Source organism: Pristis pectinata, chromosome 12 (genome assembly GCF_009764475.1).
Source record: "Pristis pectinata isolate sPriPec2 chromosome 12, sPriPec2.1.pri, whole genome shotgun sequence".
Taxonomy (NCBI): Eukaryota; Metazoa; Chordata; class Chondrichthyes; order Rhinopristiformes; family Pristidae; genus Pristis; species Pristis pectinata.
This window is the reverse complement of record NC_067416.1, coordinates 54,876,710-54,887,901: the sequence shown is the minus strand read 5'-3', so window position 1 is coordinate 54,887,901 and position 11,192 is coordinate 54,876,710.

Genomic DNA, 11,192 nt, shown 5'->3' with positions numbered 1-11,192 from the left:
TGCAGGATTCCTTGCGCTTCATCTGTTACTCATTGTGCAACCCCCCTGCGGAATCTCCGTCCTTTACTGCCCTCACCCATCTTTTCAGTGTCGCCGGGGTACCCCACCAGTTGGGATACGGGATATTATCGGGGTCCCATCTCTGCGTTGCTCAGCATATGGTGGACTCACGATTCACGAATTTGTTTCCGAATGTTCTGCGGCCGCTTGGTTCATTTCTTAAATAACCTGGGGTACAACATGCAGCTGTGTGAATACACTGTTCGTATTAAACTTGTACCTAGTGGTAACGAGTAAAGTACAGTGACGCAGAGAATGATGTAGTTGAGACAACGACTCAGGTAGAGGGGAGAGAGGAAGATTGACCCAGAGACAGTATTAGCAGGGACAAGCGATTAAAGCAGATTTTGAGATTGTCGACACGGTCCGACGTGCTGCAAATTTGCAACTCAATGTCTCCGCGGTAATAATGCGTCAAACAACGAGATTCAGGCAATGATCGAGACCGTCCGATGCAATGGAGCGTGGCCGTGTTAGTGAAAGCGGGAAACAAACAACTAATAACTTCAGCCCTCCCAGTGCTAATACCGGAGCCCGGAATTTCAAGGCTCCCTGAGCAATAATCACATAATCTTCAAATCAGGTGTGGGTTTCTGCCTCGACCTCGCTTAGGCAAAAGAGGTCCGGTCCAGTGCGACTTCTTGAATGGAAATCCTGTCTCCAGCAACCCTCCAAACTTCCTGTAGATTACTTTCGAACAACAGTCCATGTTGGTGACCCCAGAGCTAAAGATTATTTATCAATTTAATTTTCTTCACTGGCTTCCTCGAGGGTGCAAACAACTTTGTTCAGTTTCTCCTCAGCATCCTCTGCTGCAAAGAAAACCAATAGAGCATATCCAATCGTAACCCTTCCTGAAATTTCCCTGCCTGAGCACATCATTGTACTTTTATTTGCTGTCTTTCCAGTATAGAGACATCTTCGTTTAATATGGTGAACAGAATTTTACACCATACGCAAGCTGTCACCGAACAAGCGTTGTGTCTAATTTAGACACACATTCTTTGTTCTTCAATTCTATATTCCATTGGCTTTCGGCGGTGTGATAGAGATGACCATTTACACCCAGATACATCACAGGATGCACGGGGGAAGACCAAATGCTGGGTAATGGGAGTGAGATTTATTCCAGAATCTCATCGCCGAAACAGTGTCCCTTAGAATATTCAATATGCAACTATTGATGCCAAATGATGATAATCTTCCATCGGTGACTATGTTCGAGTGCATCACTATCTGATTAATGATGTGCGCTTTTTTTCTCTGCATTTTCGTCCCTTTCTCTCCAACAAGTTTTGTGGCTGTGTGTATCTGTGAGGCGTGGCTTTGTGCGTCCGTGATTGTTTTCGGTAAGTGTTCATAGTTTGCGCCGCCAAGCAACACGAGGGCAACCTTGAGTTACCTCAAACACCCCACTCGTTTGAAGCATCTGAGATGCGGTGCACAATAATAATGCGCGTGCTCAGTTGCTTCTGAGCAAGGATCTTCGATCCAAAGCCATATCGCTGCTTCTCTTTCCACAGACGCTGCACAAGCACATGAGATTTTCGCAGCATTTTCAGGCTGTTTTATCCCGTGAAATGTCTGTAGTCCGTTTCCCAGTACTTCCAACACAACGCTACTTACTGCGGCTGTTCAGCTGAGAGCAATTGTCAAAGAGCACGACATCTAACAGCGGAAATCCCTTGCCCACAGAGAATCAGAGCAGGGAGTTGAAGAGAATCGGTACTGACTGTACCTGAAGTTCATCCTGATTGGTTTAAAGTTGGTTGAAATCCAGGGCCGTGACCCCATCATCTTCTTTGCAGACTCCACAGGACTTCTAATCAATGAAACCCGCCCATGATATGACTTTCCTATTTAATCTTTTACTCGGGGCTGAATATGCTTTAAAAATGTATCCAGTCCGAATCTCCAGCAGGAGTAACACACCCCTCCAGTTCACTGCTGATCTAAGTGGTTCTACTGCCCACTGAATCTCAGTGTAAATGGTCAGTATGTGTCCTGTAGGTCACATCCACTTCCAGACTAATTGAGTTCAGTGATTTTTCGCAGCAGAGTGTGGCGAAGATCCCATTTCCCAGGATTGTATTGAACCTTTATTTCAGGAAGGACAGACCAGAATACCGATGTACTTAGTCTACATCGGAGAACATTCCTGCCATCTACTGGAACATCCAGAATACCGGGGAATCTCCGAGATATTTACTGAAGAGATTCGGCAAGGGCGGGAAGGAGCGGTCTAGAGATATCCCTGCCCGCTTCTCTGGGGGCGTGGATGCGGATAAGAAACCGTTTTCTCTGACAGCCTCAGCAGGTCTTGCCTCTGAATGTGCAATGTATCGGTGCGCTGTGAGATAATCCATTGATGTTATCCCATGAAATGGGCACCAGTAGCTCCTGTTCCCTCAACACTCTCCATTAAATACTCCAGGATCAGGGTCAAACACATTGTGTTCAGAGTGAGGCTCCTACACTAAACAAGGTCCAGCGACTGGTGTTTTAAAACACACCTTAACAGAATTTTCACTGTATTAACCAAAGTTTACAAATATCGTTTTATTACTCTAGTTGCTGTCCTTATTTGCATTGTGTTTGCAAAATTGTCTCTGTATTAATTTGTATTAACCAATGCGCAATTTATTGAAGTTACAACGATGCTCCGTTTGTTAAATCTCACTGGACACTAGCCCCTGCAAATATTGTATTGTCTCCAGTTACCTTTGCACTGATAATACGATTTAATCATCTGTGTTATTATGTTGATATGTTTTCAAAGGGATAGTGCAATTTCAGCAGTGAATGTGTCCAGTGTAATTTAAACTAACAGTTTATTCCAGCATCATTAGTAACATAATGAGCATTTAAAAACTCCAGACTGATATTTATCCTTCCATTAGATAAATATATGTCGATGAACTGCCGAATTTCGCAGCATGCCCTTTCTTTACTTCAGTTTCAATAAGCTATTGATTCAACAATCTGCGATTTCCATCCGGAAAAATGTTGTACTGACCCCAGCCACCCAATTAAATGTCGATACTTATTTATTTGTTTTGCTTTTAATAGTTGACTGGCGCGGTTTTCGCAGGACCAGAACGGAAGCGGGGGATAACGGTGTTGTCGCACTGTTGCACTCGAGGATTTACTCGACCTGCCATCACTTTAGATAAGGAGGGTAGTTATTTGTGGAACAGCAGAGGGAGACAATGCCAATTATTTACGTACAGTGTGGAATCTGAACTGCAAATATAGTGTTCATTCTTTTTCCTCTCATGCTTCTCTTTGATCCAGAAAGGCTAAATCTGATTTTAACAGGAGTTCTACTCCATGGCGCTATGTGTGAGAAGGTTTTCCCAATGTGCCACTGCTAACCCGATCTCAACAATTATTTACGGATAGGGGAATGTAACTCCATACCTAAGCTCCGTTAGCTTGATCTTCTCAAATTAAATACCTTTCCTCTTAAGGAACATCCCAAAGAGGCTGACGGTGCAAAATAGCGAACGTAGACAAGCTTAATTCCACATAATTGCACGCTTCCTGCTGACCATTTCCAGTTTTCACTTTTTTTTCATTGCACATTTCCAGCATCCAAATTTCCCTTTGTTTCCCGATGGTATCTGTCCTGTCCTTTCGGATATTACACTTCCTTTTCTTTAGTGTTTGTCCATTATTGCGATCGGCAAACAGTTGGCAAGTGTGGCAGGTTGAGCACATTTTATACACATAGTGTGGTACGGTTTGGGAATGATGTTCAAAATCAAAGGATTTCGTAAGATACAATAACAACGTTTAAAAGACAGTTGGACAGGTACATGAACAAGAGAGATTTGAAAGTATTAGGCCAACGCACGAAAATGAGATTACCTTGGATGGACAACTTGCATGACATGGACCATTTGGGCTGAAGGGCTGTTTCCGTGCCGTATAACTCTACCACACCATTGTTTCCCGTAAGACTGTACGGCGCCCAGAGTGCTGTTGACGATGAAAACGAACATTGGAGTCATCAGCATCGTTGTTCAAAATTATGACCATTAGTGGGGATGGTATCACGAGCATCATGGGCTTGGGAAGGAAGAAGTGCCAGAGCGCTTCTTGGGCACGGAGAGTGAACGAGCCCATATTGGCAATGTGTCAGTTGCTGTGATCCCCACAGAGCTGCCGTGCCGAATGATGTAGAAAAAATTCAAGGCAAAGGTGGAGGGTTATCAAATAATTTCGTATAAACTGAAGGCCTTTTAACTTTATTTGCTTGCATTTCACATATTCATTGGACTATTGTCTATTTGTAGCGTAACCTTCCTTCTTGAATTATATTCACCCATCACTTCATTTTACTCATAAAACCTCCACAATATGTTTATGTTCGTTCTGTCGATACCTGCCTTTTGAGAAAAAGTTATAGGTTTGTGCACTCGGAAGACCCGTCGCTCAGCAGTAAACGTTATGCTCTGACAACATAATTCAGTGGAATAAGTAACCTGAGGTTATGCAACCAATTCCGTTAATTTATTTTAAAATATCCACCAAGTCATACGGAACATTTAAATTCCGGAAACAGAACTGCACTGGCATAGCTGATTGAAGGCTCTCAACTGATATTCCATGACGTTTTGTCAAACTTTTCACAGTAACACGAGGCAATTTATTCTCCTTCAAATCACATGTTTCTGTTGTCAATTGCAGAGTCCCGTGTTAAAATTTCAGCAATGCACTAAACGATTAGAAGTGGAAAAAACATGTAATTTCAGGTTTTTCTTCTCCATGTGTTCAGTTGTGAACTGAATCACGACTGTTAATGTCATAAGCAGTGAACTGAATCTTCTGTTACTTAAAAATTATTTTGCAGAAAGGGTGACATGTAATTTGAAAGCTAAATAGAAATAATACAACCACTCCATGTGTGTTGCAAGAACGTTCAAAATCTACTTCTTCAATGTCTGAGGTACATTATATATTCCATCCATTCTGGAGTACCTGTCATCTCCTGAGGGAACCTATCGCCTAGAAGATGTGTTTGCAGATTAGCTATTCGTCCACCTTCATCTGTCATGCACTGTCCAGTTAAAAGTGTTCACAAACATGGTTTCACCTTGCATTTCGAAGCCCGTAACTGGCTTACATATTTTTGTTTGCTGCTCTCTCAATTTCAGGGAAATTTATCACGTCAATTAACCTGAAAGTGGTGATTCTCTCTCATTATCTGTGTCTCCAAACTGAATCAGAAATTTCAGGGAATTGCTTGACAGAAAGCACAGATGAAAAGCAATATTCCAGCTCCCACTGGAAAACTACATAATTCTGTGTAAATCGTATAAAATGACACACATTGAGACTGATACTATTTAATGTGGTAACTGAGTCGTTTGACACTGAAGATTGACATTTGTTCAAAATAATAGGAAATAACTTGCGATCTGCAGGTTTTTCATATTGTTGTTTTTCAAGGGTAGAATATTTACTCAGTTGTCATTGCCAAGAAATTTATTAGTTGTTTCTATTCTCGGTATTGTTAAGCCATAAGCATTGCTATGTATTGGAAGAGAACTCCTCCCGTCATCTGCATTTTCTGCGTGGAATCCATGCAACAAAAAGTTGGTTCCACAGTATTCAAAATTATCCGTTGCACCCCAGATGCAACGAAAACTGTGCAGACTGCTCCATACGGAATGTCCAAGGGCTCCAGGGAAATGGCAGAAAACCACAATTACTCCTGTAATGAAAACGTCTCACAATGAAAGCCATCCGAATACTTACTTTCCGATCAGCATGTCGCACCTGCACGTTGGTTATGAAATACTGAATGGTCATTTCTTCTTGAGCACGAACAAACGCCAACTTTCGGACAATTTGATTAAATGTTCTGCTGTGTTATTTTTGCACCGCAGCACACAGCTTCGCATTTCGAACATTGTATTACATTTGCCACAGTCTTGCGCACTTGTTCAACCTCTCTCTGTTTCCCTGTGGCCTCCCTCTGTCCTCTTCCCTTTTGACAGTCCAACCTTCAGCTTGATCAGTGATAAACTTGGTTTAGACATTTCTTCGCCCCAGTCCCATGAGTGATTAAGATTGTGAATTGCGATGGACAAACACGGTTCCCAAATGATGCCCCATTCGTCACAGTCAGAAAACCTGAACGTGTCTTCGCACTCATTGCTCTCTGTCCCTCTCTGATTTCTGTGGAAGAAAGGTGACCGTGATTGAATGGTTGAAACAAAGGTTGAAAATACCGACACCACCTCCTCGGATGAGGGAGAGCTTGTAATCTCCTCTCGAATACCTGCCTGCACGGTAATGGGAGGTGTCTGGTTTCTGTCGCTTCTGGACTAAGAACCTAGTCATTCTCCGCAAGCATTCTAACCACGTCAAAATGTCGACAAACACAAAACAATCACATGTTAGATATGTATTTATTCGTCACATGCGCATCGAAACACTTTGTGAAATGCTTCGTTTTGCGTTACTGAGAATGTGCTGGGGCAAGCCCGCAACTGTCGCCAATCCTTCGGCACCAAAAGGCAGCAACATACCATGCCTACATCTCCTAACCTGTGCATCTCTGGAATGTGGGAGGGAACGAGAACACCCGGAGGAAGACCTCACAGACACTCGGGGAGAACGTACAACTTTGTTGCAGATTTCGACGGGAATTGAGCGCTGGTCGCTGGGGCTGCAAGAGCGTTACGCTAACTGCTGCAGTAAAGGCCGTTGGGCGTATTGCTGTAAAGGAGAGCGGAAGCCTTTCCTGACAGAGTAACTCCGCCCACACAATCCACGTCAGAGGAAAGTGGGAGTGTCTTTCACATCCGACTCAAAGACCCGACAGAGAACCAGAACCATCAACTATCCCTCCTCAAACCTGTCGGTGATCTGTCCCAGCTCAACTCTGAGGGACAATCTGCGGAGCGGTCTCGAATGTGGGTCCCATCTTCCCTTAATGTAAAGCATTTGCAACCGGAGACAAAGCAATGGAAATCTTTCTGTTTTTCACCATATGCATCTGCTTACGGCGTGAGTACCGTTCACACACTCCCACACTGTGCGGGTTTAATAGACATCTTCACGAACCATATCGAATTTCAAGCTCTGTCTGGATTTAGTAGTGTTGCGTTTTTCGGCTCTGACGTCCATTTACCATTCCCTGTGTTTAATTTGCAGGCTCCTTCAGTCAATCTGTGACCCAGAGCCCGACAACCATTAAGGGGATGGAGTGTCAGTCTGTCACCATCACCTGCCGTTTCCATCCCGGTATCACTGGTGCATACCGTTTTCAAACTGGACGGTTCTTCAGGGTGACCCAGTCCGGGTCAGAGCGGCAGAAGATCACCAGCGGAGGGCGGTTTGTTGTGAGAAGCAAAAGAAATGAGATGACTTTCTCGTTGGAAATTCGTGATCTGAGAGTTGAAGACAGCGCCACCTATTACTGTCAAGCTGAGTACAGGTGGAAACACAGTGATTGATCTGGGCTTCTTTCGGTACAAAAACTCTTACTGCAGATTATCCCAAGAACAGATGAAGGTGCGAAGTGAATCTGCCGATAACCGCCCTGGTCCCGCCTCATCCCGCCAGCCTCACAGTCTGGATTATGATTGGATTCGATTGGTGGAGTACACACACTGTGTTTTCTCACTGCAGATTGTGCGCGGATGCTTCAGCGTTTCCTGAGACTCTTGTTAATGTATGGCGACAGGTAATGAATGAAACACTTTTCTTATTCCCAACTCCAGACGAAATCATGTTTCAACAGATGTAACAGGAAACCACAATCGTTGGGAGCTTACGTTCGGCCAGTCCATCTCACCCAGTCCTCAGGGATTTGAATCTGACATGTAATACTGTGTTCGATTGAAATACACACAGTGGAAGAGATCTGATCAAAATAAACCCTACAGTTAAAATATATCTTCTCCCGGTCCAGAACTGGAATTAAATGTTTGGTGATATTCACTTTTTTAATTTCATTGTAATTTCCCGCTTTCAATTGTTTTTTGTTTGGCAAAGAGGATGGTTCTTGATCCGTTTTCTATTTTTTTTTTGCCGTAATCGAGCTCCGACACGCTCTCCAGCGCCATTATACAAAGAGTTTGTTTTCTCACAAGCAACATGTCAATTAGCAAGGAATTGTAGAGCGCTGTGCTTAGGTGGTGTATTGAAGCCCCTGCAATCATTGGGAGAAGTTTGGGGATGTTAGCTGGAGAGATTAATGTGAGGGTGGTTCTTGTAGAGCGGAGGCTGAGAGTGTAGTCAGTGTGCCAATCAGTGGAGTACTGACTATAAGGACGGAGCAGGAACAACAGTGATGGTCACAGCTGGTAAGTATCCATAAACATCGCATGTCCTTCTGCTGCTTCCTGCATTTCATATTCATTTAATATTTGGATCGATTGACAACAATTTCCTTCAAAGTGAAACAGGCCCAATTTCGATAGGGTGCTGCAATGTGTTCCAGAGGAGACATTGGCAATGGGAGCCACTTGTTTGTTGGCGGGGGGTGGTGGTGTCTAGACAGTGGCTGGATGGAGCACTCCGACAGAAGCATACTGGAGCTGCTCCTGAGCAATAAATGTTGGTGTTCCATTGATGACTACATCATTTAAAATTTATAAATATGAAAATGTAATCAGGAGTACGTAACCGAACGGTTTCATTCTGATAAGAGTCACGGGTCAATTCTCAGAAAGTGGAGGTGGTTTTCAAGTACCCGCGTAGTTGGTTTTGCGTGGAAAGGCAGAAGTACCGATGTCAGGGTTGGTCACAACGCAGCCAGATTGACTGGAGGTGCGTCGGGGTGTACAGTGGGTTGAATTGGTTTAGTTATGTGAAATGTGTCAATATTTACCCGGAGTATTCGAACTCTGAATGGGTATCTATTTATTGTTTAAATGCTGCAGATGGAGTTTTGACGTGCGTGATGCTCAGTTGTGAGTGAGTCTGATACACCCTTTGGAAACTGCACACACTAAACCCAACGTACAACTTACAGACTGTGGGAAAAGTTCTCTCCGAGCAAAGTAGAAACCGCAGGCATCAACAAGACAGTGACGAGATTCGGAACAATAATTGTACTAACAGTATCTAATTGAAACGAAACTAAAATGGAGATAATCGTGTCCCACCGATGATCATTTTTAAGTGCAGATAACAGAGGGTTTCCAACGGGTTGTGATGAAATATTTTTCAAGGTGAAGCTTTGCAGCACAGGTCTTCAGTCTCGCCTCGGCTCAGTCCGAGCTATTCAGTCACATTGCTTTGTTTAGGATCTTTCCATGCACTGGGTTGCTGCAAAAAAATAAGGTGCCTTGGAAGATCTTTCATCACTGCGAATAAAACACGTTGTTAACAATCTTTCTTCCTATGTGTCCTTCGTCAGGAGACACAATAACATCCGCTGATAAATACATGGCAGAAATATACAAAACATCGAAAGTTAATTCAACCTATAGTCAGGATGGTGGCTCATGTATCTGCAGCACCAATTTTCTTTTTTTTTCACATAGCTTCAAAATTTCCTCCAAATTCTCGTCAACAATCGCAGCTTGTCCCTATTGGCCATGCTTCAGTGATTTGTCCACCGCAGCAAGTCGATAGAATCATTGACAAGGGCGACAAATGCAGTTTGCAAACTTTTCAATTGATATCGAATGAAATGAAATCCATTATTCGCTACGCTTTTCTAACAATCGTCCGTAAATAATCAAAACTTTCCCTGTTAAATCATGCAGATTCCATTTTCCCGGGGTCTCAGAGTCCTGTTCAACAATCTACTGCTGGCGAAACCGTCACTTTAAACTGTCAATATTCCGGGTTCTGTGCTGACACTCTACACTGGTATCGGCAGGTCCCAGGGCAAGCACCGATTTTCCTGCTTCAGAGACACACTTCAGCAGAGCAGGATTCGGAAAATGCATCGGGAGGACGAATTTCTGCGTCTCTTGACCCTGGCAAGAAAATCAGCCAGTTAACGATCTCCAAAGTGAAACAGAGCGACGCGGCTCAGTATTACTGTGCACTGACTTCGCGCACAGCACACTGATACCAACCATGGAGAAGGCTCTACAATAACACTAATGTGGTTTGCAACAGACACACGGCGGTACAGAGCAGGGGGAGAGCTATACAAAAACTCAAATGTTGGATCATGAACATAGGAGACGACGGAGCACTAAGCCCACTGTAAAAAACAAACCTCAGTGCGGTGGGGATCTTTGCGCAGCGTGAATGTAGAAGTAGTAAAAAAATCGAGTACAACATAAACTACACTGAGTCTTAAAGTCACATATTGACACGAAACAGGAAAAGGTAATACACATTTTCTACACTAATCAATTTTTCGAGCAGAAATGCACAATGGCTTTCATTAATTTCGCGTTTTACTGTACACACTCGCGCCCCGTGTGCTCGATAGTGTAGTGCTTCAGATCAGGAGTGACGCTGGTGTCGGGCCCGCAGCAGCTGGCGTCGCCGCATGTCGGGCATCGCTTCGGGTAGGGCGTCGGACTCCGCCTCCGCTTGTTTGGCCTTGCTTCTGGTCAGGCCTTGGCACTCGGTGGCCCAGAATGGACGAGCCTCCGTATTGATCCGCAAACAGGGGTCGGCGTCGGGCGGTCCTGTTGGTCTGATCGTCACTCCGCGTCCTCGCGACTCAGCGTCACGTGTTCCACTGGGGTACTGGAGTCGGGTCTCGGTGGTGGGCTCTTCGTGATTTCGGCTCTTCACCCCGCGCAGGCTTCCACCTGGGCCTGCCCGTCCTGGACCTCGCTGGTCGTTTCCATTTGGGTCCAGGAGTCGTTCCTGCAGATCGTAAGGTCATCAGCCCTGCAGGAGGACTTAAGAGAACGTTACTTGCAGTTCTTTGAGACATTGAAATTCAATTTAGAAGAGTAGAACGATTTTTGAAGAAGTATTGAGCAGATCGGCAGATAGCAGATTGCAACGAGTCGCTTTGATGTGGCGCCATCTTTTTGAGTCAGCAGTGTATGTTGCTTTTAAACCCACGGATTTACACAGCAGAAACACTATAAACCGAGATGTGCTGGTGGTGATTCACCTGGCGGTGTTGGCGCTGAAAATCCAGAGGCTAACCCGGGCTCAGTCTCTGACGCAAACTTTGGTTCCACAAAAGG